This window comes from Montipora foliosa, chromosome 11, assembly GCF_036669935.1.
Source record: "Montipora foliosa isolate CH-2021 chromosome 11, ASM3666993v2, whole genome shotgun sequence".
NCBI lineage: Eukaryota > Metazoa > Cnidaria > Anthozoa > Scleractinia > Acroporidae > Montipora > Montipora foliosa.
In genome coordinates this window covers 30,290,018-30,301,962 of record NC_090879.1, presented here as the reverse complement: position 1 = coordinate 30,301,962, position 11,945 = coordinate 30,290,018, and the positions used below count along the sequence as shown (strand labels likewise).

At 42.8% G+C, this 11,945-nt stretch overlaps 1 pseudogene; it reads right to left on the bottom strand.

Annotated features, from left to right (window-relative positions):
* Positions 1 to 1,412: 1,412 nt before the first annotated feature.
* On the bottom strand, positions 1,413 to 10,930 carry LOC137976880 (uncharacterized; annotated as a pseudogene).
* Between the last annotated feature and the right edge of the window lie 1,015 nt (positions 10,931 to 11,945).

The following is an 11,945-nucleotide window of genomic DNA, read 5'->3' as shown; positions in this document are numbered from 1 at the left end:
TCACTTTTGGCAGTTCTGGATCCATTTCGAGCCATTTCAGAAGACTTTAATTTCAAATTTTCCCAGGAGAGCATGCCCCCGGACCCCCTAGTTGGTACACACTAACGCGTTCGCATTAGTCCCCCCCCCCCCCCCTTCTTGAAAATCCGCTCCGCGGGCCCTGTAGAATGGCGGAAAGACTGGACATCGACATCGAATACTTTTTCTAAAAAATTGACCCTAATCTGATAAACTATGCTTAAAATACTTTCGAACTATCGCGCGCAATAGTTTCAAATGTTTGCTTAACGGCTCCCAAACTCAGTCAAACTTCAAAAAACATGTTTTCCCGTCATTTTTCCACGCTTAAACAATAAAACGTGTGTCCACGCTTAGATGAAAACGTTGAAGAATACGAACAGTTAAGTAACACATAATTTGTATCTCATGCTTGTCACCGCTGCTTGTGTGTTGTTCCTGATGGAAAACAAGGTTTTTCAAGTCACAGTGAGTTCAATGACATGTTTGCTAGTAAACTACGGTCAACTAAGATCGCTTATGAAACAAGTAATTACACACCTTAGCACAAAAGCCGTCAGTGCCGATCCAACGAAATGAGAAACATATATTCAGCTGCGACGTATCTGAGTCCACCATAGAAGGCCAGGATCAGGCAGGAATCATGCAGAATTGTTGAAGAGGGCATGAAAAATTATTCTAATGATTGAGCAATAATTTAACAACTAAAGAAAACAGCACAGTGTTTATAAGCTTTATTTGTCAAATGAAGATATCTGCTTCAGCAAATAATGACAATATTTTATCAAGGCAGAAGTCTATAATCCAGAAGTCTCGACCTGAGATGAAATACGACTCATCAGTTTACGGTATCATCTGTTTTAAAACTGTTACGACTAGACTTTTATTGCGGGGAAAAGACATGGCAGTATTGTGTTCCGAGACTGATCCATGCATTTGGCACGAGCAATCCCTCGTGCGGACCAGTCAGAGGCGTCGTGTTTATCATCCCCAATTTCATTGGCGATCATTTGGCGCCGGGACCCGCATTCATAAACTGATGGGTCAACTGAAGGCCAAATGACAGATCGACATTTCTGGTTTATTGACTAATTTTCAAGGTTAATGTCCGTGAAGAATTCATAATGATATAGTGATTATTCAAAGCGCGAATCGTCACGCGACAATACTTCACTTCGAGTCCTTTCCCTATCTCTGCGTTAAGAGTTTGAGAATTGTGGACGCAACACTAAATAACAACAGACCTGTCAAATCAAACAATGGTCTTCATGAAAAATTACCCATTTGATAGGTTATTCAAAGTCACCTCGACTTTTAAAAACCTCTGTGCGCATAAGTTGTCGACGGCATGTAGCGAACGACAAAACAAAAGCTGTCCGTGACAGGAAGTTCTTTTAGTGGTGGATAGCACCGTGCATGGAGTGTGGTTGCGAGGTATCGTAAGATATCACGTCCGGGGCAATAACTGTCACAACCAGGGAGGGAAATTCTCTCCATAGGTAATTAACTTCGTCGGGAATATTATAGGCAGAGACAAGTCCGCTTCCCGACCTCACAGCATGGATACTGTACCACGATTGGCTGCCAAACTTGCGTATTATACTCTCCACTGCATCTTGGGCGTTATCTCCATTCTCCGTTCCCACTATACTTGCCAGAGACCCCGTCAGTCGAAGGTCAGGGCGGTCTGTACGTTGTCCTGGATATCGCACGACGACCACGTTATGGTTATAATACCTAAATTTGTCATAGTAAGTTTTACGGTAATGTCCATATACAGCATGCTTATCCCAGCCTGCGACCGGATTATAAATGTTTACCATCCACATGGATTCAGGGTACGAAGTACGTAGCTGATCGAAGAGAAACGAGGCTAAGGCTCTATTACTTAACCTTCCATTTTGCATGGCGATTCGGTCGACGTCAGCCTTGAACAGATCATCTGCAAGAAAAAAGATCTTTAGTGAATTTGTAAATTTCATCAAGGAAATTAACTGTTCTTGTCTCCGAGAAATGCAGACAAAGGTCAGAATGAATTTGATGCAATTTTCGCGGCGTGTTATGATAGGTAGATGAATAAATATATCGGCCTTTCAGTGCCGGTATCCTTACTCAAATTGACCAATCAAATATGCACCCACGCTGAGGCATCTAGCTGAGGCCAGTCGGCTGCCTCGAAGGCTGGCCTGGTTTATCCAAACTCCAGCATTGCAGTAAACTACAGCATCTCCTCGGCGTCTTAAATCTCGGGGATTACATATAACTTTACAGGAGTCGCCCTGGAACTGTCCCTGAGATCCACCAGTGCAATTCGTCTCACCGCCACCAATCACAGAGAATTCCTCTGTACACTTCTGCCTACATCGCACCTTTGTACCACATTCTTGCCTGTTGGACTCCAAAGTGCACCTGATGAAGCCAAATAGTTCAACGAGGAAACTCCGTACCTCTATATTATGGAACTCATAAGCACGAGACATTTTTTAGCTACAGACTGCATTTAACGTATCTAGAACTCCGACATTTTATTGCTGATAAACTTTTACACTCTCGCACGAGCTACGTTGCATCCAAATAAGGGATTTTTTTAAAATAAAGACACTAGCGCTTCAAGGTCCTGAGCTTCTGTTCTCAATCCTAGGAGTCACCAGGTTAAATATGTTTGTTCATCGGCCTCTTGGACGTACATGTATTCCGAATCTAATTGACACAACAGGATTAGAAACTCCGATTTAAAGTCAATAAAATATTTTTATCATAGAAACCGTGCGACCCCGCGTGATCACTTATCGTAAAACTATTAAGGAAATCCTCGTATGGGGAGCGGGGTTCATACGATTCCTTCAGGGGTAGGGAGAAAAGCCATACCTTTGTCTGTAACCTGTCACCTGACCCTCCGGTGTTGTCGTTGTGGTCCCTTGGCTAGAAGAAAGAGCAAGTGAACTAAAACAAGACGCTACACGTGTATCATATCCTTTTCCTCTTTTACGGTTCTCGCTGGATATTTCCGGTTCAAACGATAATATTTGACAGCGTAATCGAGTTACAAATAAAATGGTTATTAAATGCGCTGAAAACTTTATTAATAACTGTCTATGACATTGAAATAGCCCACTCGAAAAGAAGTACACTTTACGAGAATTGAAACGTGGATAGTTTTCTTTTTTTTTCAACAACCAGACCGTCAAATAAACTAGCGATAAAGGACGAGACAATTATAGGGAAAGAAATGGCTTAAAGACAGAGTCCATGGGTAACAATTTCTGCTTTCAATCAAGCAAATGGTGCCGCTTTTTGTAAAACTGTACACTTCACAATGAACTTTACAGTTTTGCTCTTTGGATTAGGGACCCTCCAATATCTTGGGCGATTTTAAATGTGGCTACCCAAGCGCTTCCCATGAATGTAGGTGGAAGCAACGTTTTATACTATTTACAAGACTTTTACGTCTTGTAAAAATGGACGAATAACTTACAGAGAACAGGAAATGCTAAGATCCGTCTGTCCTGACGGTAAGGTCACCGCGGCAGTAGAATAGCCAGTGAAACCAAGTGATGCACAAATCTCTCTTGTGGCATCCAATAAAATATTTTTTTCTTGTGGAACGCACACTCCTTCCCAGATCCCATTGGTATTTACTACTTCCAGTCTCCCTTCATATGGAGTAGGTTGCTGTGTCAAGCGCAGCTTACTGCAAGTCACCTGAACTTGAGAATCACTGTTCATCTCATGCGACAAATGGGTCGGGTTAGGTAACCCAACAGAATCACAAGCAAGGCGCAAAATCCTTTCATCTGGTGTCTCTGTTTCCTTTTCCCACACTGTCTTTTTCCAAAGTTCAAGTATACCAACTTTCTTGTTCCATTGGTCATTTACATCAGTTAGACGTACAGTCAGTTCACATCTGTCGTCCACATAACCGATCCAATCTCCATCACTGCACACTCGTCCTCCTTGTGGAATCTTCCAATCACTTTCCCATCTTGGACGATGAGTTCGTCCGTGAAATCTGTGGCTTGGTAGATAATGGCGATGACAATGTAGTTTGACGCAATATCCCTGGAGGGGATTATTAATTGTGCCAAACGTTCTGGTGTGACTCATGTAGTCGCAAGGACGGAACTCACCATTATCAACCCGTGGAGCTCTTGGACAATGGAGAGCCTGACAGCTAGGGTTTGTACCATCCCAGGATTCATGTATACAAATGCGTTCCATAGGTCCGTGTAGTCGAAAGCCTTTGTTGCAGACATACAAAGCTTTTGAGCCTTCCTCACGTCCAGTGGTTGAAACTTTTCCGTTCGACGGCTTTGTGAGCCTCGGACAACGTTGAACATTCTTGAACAAGTTGGTAAGGATGGGATCCAATCTCTGTCCAAACAGTTTGTGGTCAATGCTCTGTAGCTTTCCTGAGTTATTGTGTAACCTACATCACACCTAAAATTAGCACTTGTTCCGTGATCCACTGTTGAACCAGACGAAGTTGGAGAATACTGTACTGTCGAATGAGGAACAATCGCTGCAACGCAGCTTCTTCTCCGTCCATACGTGATCAAGGTGTGCGACATAGCTATCGTCGCCTTGCACTTCTCCAAGGCAAGTACGAAGACGTAGTGAGAATTGCGGTTGAGATGTGAAACAGTTATTGATGTCTGTCCAATTACTTGTGTTTTAGTAATATCTCTTGGATTTGTCGTAGGAAACCTAACTAAAACTAATTGAGTGTACGACTGTGAAAGAACCCCCTGATCCGCCTGGTGCCAAGACAATTCGACATTACTACCACTTGCAGAGACAACCCTGAAACGAGACTGTTCTTCAATGTATCCGACACTTCGGGTTATCACGTTGATTACAGAGGCTATGTCTGACAAAGCAGCTGCTGGCCACACGGTATTTTTAAATACTATCGAAAGATGCTTATACTTTGAATTCACATTCCAATTTTGAATTATAACCGTCAGAAGACGACTATGAAAAAGTTTCGCCGTCAAATCAAGGTCGACAACTTGAACGTGTAAGTCATTTTCTACCAAGAATAAGCACACCTCAGTGGAGCTTAAATGGACCAGGGAGAGAGCGTCTTCGACCTCGTCAACTGCGTAGTTGTCGATTATTTTTATTCCCCAAGTTTGGTAAAGTAAGTACAAGTCGTCGCCCTCACCTCCAACAAGTTTATCATTACCACCTTGAGGAATGAGGATATCGTTTCCCTCAAGACCGAACAGCGAGTTGTCGAAATCAGATCCGGTTAGGGTGTCACTGTGAATGGTTCCGTACACATTTTCAATACTTATATACCTGTCCTCTTCTGCATCGATTCCTTTTCCAAATCCAAATGAGAGATCCACTTTGACACCATTGCGAAGGAACCCGTCACCTTTGAATGAAATAGTATCGCTCCCATCACCACCATCGATGACATCACGGCCATTCCCTGCATAAATGAAATCGTCTCCAGCACCAGCAAGAATATGGTCATCGCCATCCCCGCCAAAAATAATATCAATTCCAGGTCCTCCATGAATAATATCGTCTCCATCTTTTCCCTCGAAGGTAGTTCCAATTGTTCCTGCTCGAAGCACATCGGCCATATTACCGCCTTCTATTATTCTTGTGGTGTCACTGCCTGTGATGTCGTTCGTCGAGGTTAGCGATCCCTTTAAATCCTGCGCCGAAGCCAGTATTCTGTCGTTTTGTGGATTAATGTTTTGTGGGATTTCAAGGTCTGTGCGATCGATGGAGACAATTTTTTTAAATGACACTTCTTGTGTAATTTCAAAGGTTATCTTATCAGTCGTTGTCACCTGAAGATGCTGGTAACTTTCGTTGCAAAAATAGCTCTGGATACGAATGCCGAGAGAGGTGGGTCTTGACATCGATTCCAGTATGACATCATGTTCCCCATGAAAATACACACGGATGTCGTTAAATTCCAAACCAATATGAAGAGCATCTGTCTTGCTGTCGACAGCAAAGTTGTTGATCTCGTTAAACTCACCATATCCGTGATTCAGAACGTAAGTGTCAGAACCACTTCTTCCTTCCAAATATTGATAATTGTAACCATTGCCTGGGCCAGGGTCAATATAGTTGTTGAGTTCATTACCATAGATTCTGCACAGACTAGAATTTAATTGGAAACGGACCAAGTGCTTCCAAGGATCCGTGTTCAAGTCATAGGATACCAACGATTCCTGACAGCTGGCGGTTGTGCATGTACACTCGGAAGGATCCTTCGATATTTCGGTTGGATCGAGCTTTGCGGTCTCCTCTCCCACTCGCAACGTTATTCCGTCTCTAGTCCTAATCCAAAGATGTCGGTAATTAACTGATTCAAACCAATTTTCAAGAGTTACAGCTGGTGTTCTCTCTGATGAAGTGATCTATAAATCTGAGCTGCCAGAGCGTCTCTCCGCGTGTAAGTTTCCAAACGTTTCGTCTAAGTAAAAAATACATCATCTTTTGTTCGGGTGTCAAAGTTGTTTATGACTGCGTGTGTGCACGTTCTCTTAACGACATAATTGTCACTGCCTTCCCCTCCCTCAAGGAGGTCCACCCCTCCGCTACAACTTAAAAAATTGGTTTGTTTATTGCCAATAATTTGGTCATCGTGAGGAGAATCTGAAACCGTAGCGACGTTAGCTGAACCCCGTGGATGGATCGACCGCACACGACGAGGCCCATCAGATAGATCAACATTGACTCCATTCGCTGAAGTACTATAATCCAGCATTATGGGTTCTATGATTACTGTAATTGAGTGTCCACTTTGGATTCTTGCAGAAGTTTTCTTCTTTGGGACCGTACTAGGATTTGAAACCATGTGTGTTGTAACATTGAACACAACGTGATCAGAGGATGTAAAGAGCATGTGCCTGTATTGATATCCTCTGGCCCAGTTGGTGATCCTAAAACGGGAGGTACTTGGGTTGCTTCTGTCAGTAACTGACAAATCATTTCCTGACAGTTGAATCCTGATTCTATCAAAGGGTACAGCAAATATCACAATATCAGTAGTGCTCACAAAATCCTCTGCATAGTTGTTAATAGTGTCACAGCCTTCGGTTGCTCGAATGACGTAGGTATCTTCGCCTTTCCCTCCGGTCAAGACATCAGCTCCGCGACCACCGTCTATCACGTTTCCGAGATCATTTCCTTCAATAGAGTCAGAGTGATTAGAACGAGAAACTTGTTTAACGTTCGTGTATGACGGATCATTTAGGGAAACCGTTTGAGATGTTTTGGCTCCACTAAAATCCACTGCTACTGCCACACAGTTAATCTGGGGATCAGAGGCACTGCTAGAGGTTTGCTCTGCGACGAATATCACTCCATCCTTGCTGCGAAATGACACGTGGCGATAGTAAGTTGCATCTCCTTGTGTGAACCAGTTCTTAATGCGAATGTGATGGCTCCTGGAGTAAGTGATGTCGACGTCATTTCCGGTCTTGTGACACTGGATATTTACCACAATGTCACGCTTATCATCGTCAGCAAAGTTATCGATTATTGCTTTACCGCCGTCAGATTGGATAATGTAGACGTCACTTCCACCTCCTCCAGTTATGGACGAGAGCTCAGGACCGAGGTAAAAGGTGTCACTCCCACCTCTCCCGTACAAATTGTAATGGTAATTTCCAGTAAGTATCATAAGATCTAGTTTACCAAAGTTACACTCTTAATCTTCTCTCCCGGGTGGCTTTGTTGTCGGTTTGGGTCTCTGTACTGCATAAAATGTGTTATTATCTGAGTTACCAAAATAAGTACCATAAGCAGAATTTTCGTGTAAGTTAGCCCCGCAAATGACATCGAACGATTTAATAGGAATCACGAACCAGAGTTTAGCGGTCTCGTGCTTGTATGTGAAATCCCTAGACTCTCCTATACCAAGTACGATATCTTTAAGGTTAGAATCGACCTGAAATGTCCTCCTTATTGGGTCACGCGCTCCGTTCACATCCCCAATTTCGACGGTTGCTACATTGTTATCATGAAGCCTAAAGGTGATGTAGCCACCAAAACTAGACAATGTTCCTTGGGTAAAGTCTATCCTCTCTTCTTCGCCCTCTCTTTGCCCAACAATTCTGAAATAGTTGTCAGGGTTCGTTAAGTTCCGAATAAGTTTTTTATCATTGTCCTCTTGTCTTTGATAGGATTCCAGCTGTCTTCGCAAACCTCCAGTCAAGAAATCAGCCACTCCATCTAAAATCCCTTTCACTAGTGCGCCAAGAAATTGTAGACCAGCCCATGGACTATTCCAATTTACTTTCTGTATTTTAGACATTATATTAATATAGAAGTCGTCTATAGCCATTCGGATTATGGAGATAATGATGACTACCGGTTCTGTGATCACTTCCGCTTCTGGACAAAAAGTCCCAACTAAGTTCAGAGCTGTAGTACTTACATCCAGAGCTAAATCGATTACACGTAATGGAAGCACTTTAAGATCGTCTGGGTCACTGAAATCCAAATCTGCCAGTTGTTCTATATCTTGTTCAATGAAATACACGTCGAATGCAAGTCCTACTCCAGGAATGTCTCCCAGAAGCTTTCCAGCTCCTTTTTCCATGAACCGTTCCACCTTTCTAGAGAATCGTCCTAAGCCTTCTTCAAAATTCAGGCCTTTTGCTAATGATGTAGCAGCGCTACTTAATACATGTTTACCAAGCTTTGACACAATCTCATTTAAGCCGGTTAATCCACCGAATGTGTGTGCTGCCTGAGTCAACGATATGCTTCCACGAACGTAGTCACCTTTGTTGAAGTAGTCTGCCGCTCCAAGGACGGAGAATATCAAGCCATGCACAGCCAAGCCTTTATTTATCTTGGCGTATGTCCTACTAGCTCCAGCTCTTCGAGACTTTTCTATATGTTCCTTTATCAGCTTGGGGGTAGCGAGTTCTTCAGAGCTTAATGGGAATTCCACATGGTCCCGCAATTCCGAATCACGACGATCCACGACGTCAAGCTCCACCATGTTATCCGTTACTTTAATCGACTCTTCATCAACGTAGACAGAGTCCTTGTCAGTTAATTTACAGACAGAGCGTCTTTTCCTTCGGCGCTTCTCTGTGCAAATTCTGGCAACTTTTTTAAAGAGAAGTTCTCCATCGTGATCATCAGCAGCCCGTTTGCGGATCATGTAAGATGGAACATCCCTGTTCCCTTCCTTATGTATAAATCTGCGTCCTGCTTGCGTTCCTCCTCTTCGTCTTGCAGGGAATTCTGCTTCGGAAAAAATTGCATCAATTTTTCTTCTCGTGTTGACATTTTCAAGCATACCCTGAACGACTTGGTCCATCGCAGGGCTCCGTCCGGCTTTTTCGTCTCCTCTGTAGTTCGCCACTCTGGGAATTTTTCTGGGTTCGGGAAACCTATTTTCAGTTCTAATTTTTGTTAACAGGTCGGTTATGAATCTTGCTCTGGTTTGTTGGGGAGGCTGTGCTGCCTCTGCAATCATCGTGATAAGCATGAATTCTACGGCAGCTCTAACTGTATCAGGAGACGCTTGGCGATTGACTGTTAGATCGGTCTCAAAGGAAGGCTGGTCGTTTAGCTTTTTATCTAGAGATTTTTGCATCGCTTCAGCCAGTTCATTCTGATCGGCGTTCACAAGATAATCATTTATAATTGTATCGTAAGCAGGTGCACTCGATTCTCTTGCCGTGGTACTTGTCCAGTCATCATTTTTAGATGTAACAAGGATTTGGTGTTTGCCACCACCTTCCCCACTTCTACTTAACCGAAACCTCCTCGTCTCACCACCAATTGGAATTTCAAAGTGTGTTTGTCTAGTTGGTCGATCTTGAAATTCATATATATCATTGTAAAACTGCAGTAGTTTGAATACCTCCTTGAGGGACACTTCGTCATTTTCATGAATTGTTACAACTTTGTGACTATTTCGTTCACTTCCAACTGTTCTCTCCTCAATGATGTTTTGTTGTTGCCCATTTCCCAGATCTCTGGTAATTCCTCTGAGGCGTTCCCATTCGTTTTTAGCTTGTTCAGCGCTTTGCAGCATGCTCTGCGTGAATTCAAACCTTAGTTTAGTATTTTTTTCCTTCTCCAGATTTTGGGTCGATGCTGTGGCAACACTCTCCCTTCTTTGATCAATTTCCGTTTTCACATCCGCGAGCCATGAGGCCGGATTCAAACTACTGATATCTTTTCCCAGGACGGAAGAACCAGCTAAAATATCTTTGGCTGCCTGAAACGCGTCATCCCGCGTCTGGCTTGAAACTGTGTTTTGTGGGTCATTCCTGGTTAATGTCTGCTCAAAGTTAGGCTGGCTCGCCAATGTTGCATCTAATGCTCTTACGGTGTCCTGTTGCAGCGTTGTCCGCAGCGGGAGTTCTGTATTGGAATCCCTCAGCTCTGTAACTTGTGTTGAAAGATCAGACAAATCCACGTACTGGCCGTCGCCATGTTTAGCACTGATTGAAAACTTGCCGAGCGGTCTATTCTCAAGCCTGAACCTTTGAAAATCTGCTCCAATGGGGACATCAAAATACGTGGGCCTTGTTTCGCCGCCAAAAAGGAGGGGATAGAACTGCATAAGATGGAACACTTCCTTTAATCGTAAATTGCTTGTTGTCTCAAACTTGAAATGTTTTCCTCTCTCTCCGCCTGCTGTTTGAACTCTTTTAGTGATTTTCCCCTCATCGATATACGTTTGAAATTTTCTCTGGATGTAGTCCTTCACTATCGCTGCGTCAAGGGCCCTCTGAATTTCGGCGCGATTGGCAGCATTGGGTGTTCTCTTGATTCTCCCGGTTTGTTCTGTGTCACTGGGATATACATGGCCCCGTTGTATACTGTGGCCCAAAGCTATCGTTGTGTGAAATACAGGACACAAAAGAAGCAAACCAGTTTGTATCCACAAGGCAGCCAGAGCGATTGTCATGACTCAAAAAGGGTTGACACTCACTGTGACTAACTTTAACAGCAAATCTAAGCTATAAAACAAAAGGAACGTCTTTATTAGAAATATCACTTTAGCCTCTAGGTTTATGCGACTTTCTTCATAAGATCCCTTTTCAATTTATATTTTGTATTTTTGGTTGGGGAGCTAAATTGTGGTATGAAAAAGTCTGTGGGATGGAGAATATGTGAAAGTTATATTAAAACTGAGAATAGAGTCCTTTTTTATGCAAAACCAATTAATTTTTCACGGGATAAGGATTTATGTAATGAATAAATTAACAACGTTTTCCATCCCTCGAAAAGCTGGGACCACTTTGAAAATTCGTTATATTGACTTTCATGATTCTCCATTAACAAGCAATTGATTACCTCCGCTCCTCGATATCTTAACTCACTGGTGGATTATTGTTCAGCGCTCTATCTTACGGTAATGAGTTCCGAGTTACTTTAACCATAGTTAATAGAGGGGACTGGTTTTGAAGCTCGGCAAACATCAAAGGAGCAAACAAAGATGTCACGATTTAGGTAGGAAAGTCCACGACCTTGCACAATCTTTTGTTTTAGCGCTCATTCACCATGCATGGCTTACGTTACCAACACGTTTCTATTGGTTTGTTCCTCAGTACCGAGTAAACAACTATTGTGTTTTGTCAGAACAAAAAAAGAACAAAGAAATTTGACAGGTTTCATAACCATTCCCCTCTATTAACTATGACTTAACTTGCGATGTATCGAAACTCATCTTTCGTCGAGGGGTCCACGATTTCAAAATTTAGAAAACACCTCTCTGGCTCACAGATTTAGTATCTGATAGGCAAGATTGATTCGATATTCATTAATTCGATTCCATGCATGGTCTGTGTAATTTGTTAGAAGAAGGACAGAGATCATGTCCTGCTATTGAAGTAAGCCAAGGTTCGTATGTATAGTATGGTATGTCGGTGGTTCCGCATTAAATGGGTTATGAGTCTTTTGAGGAAGCCATAGCATTGAAC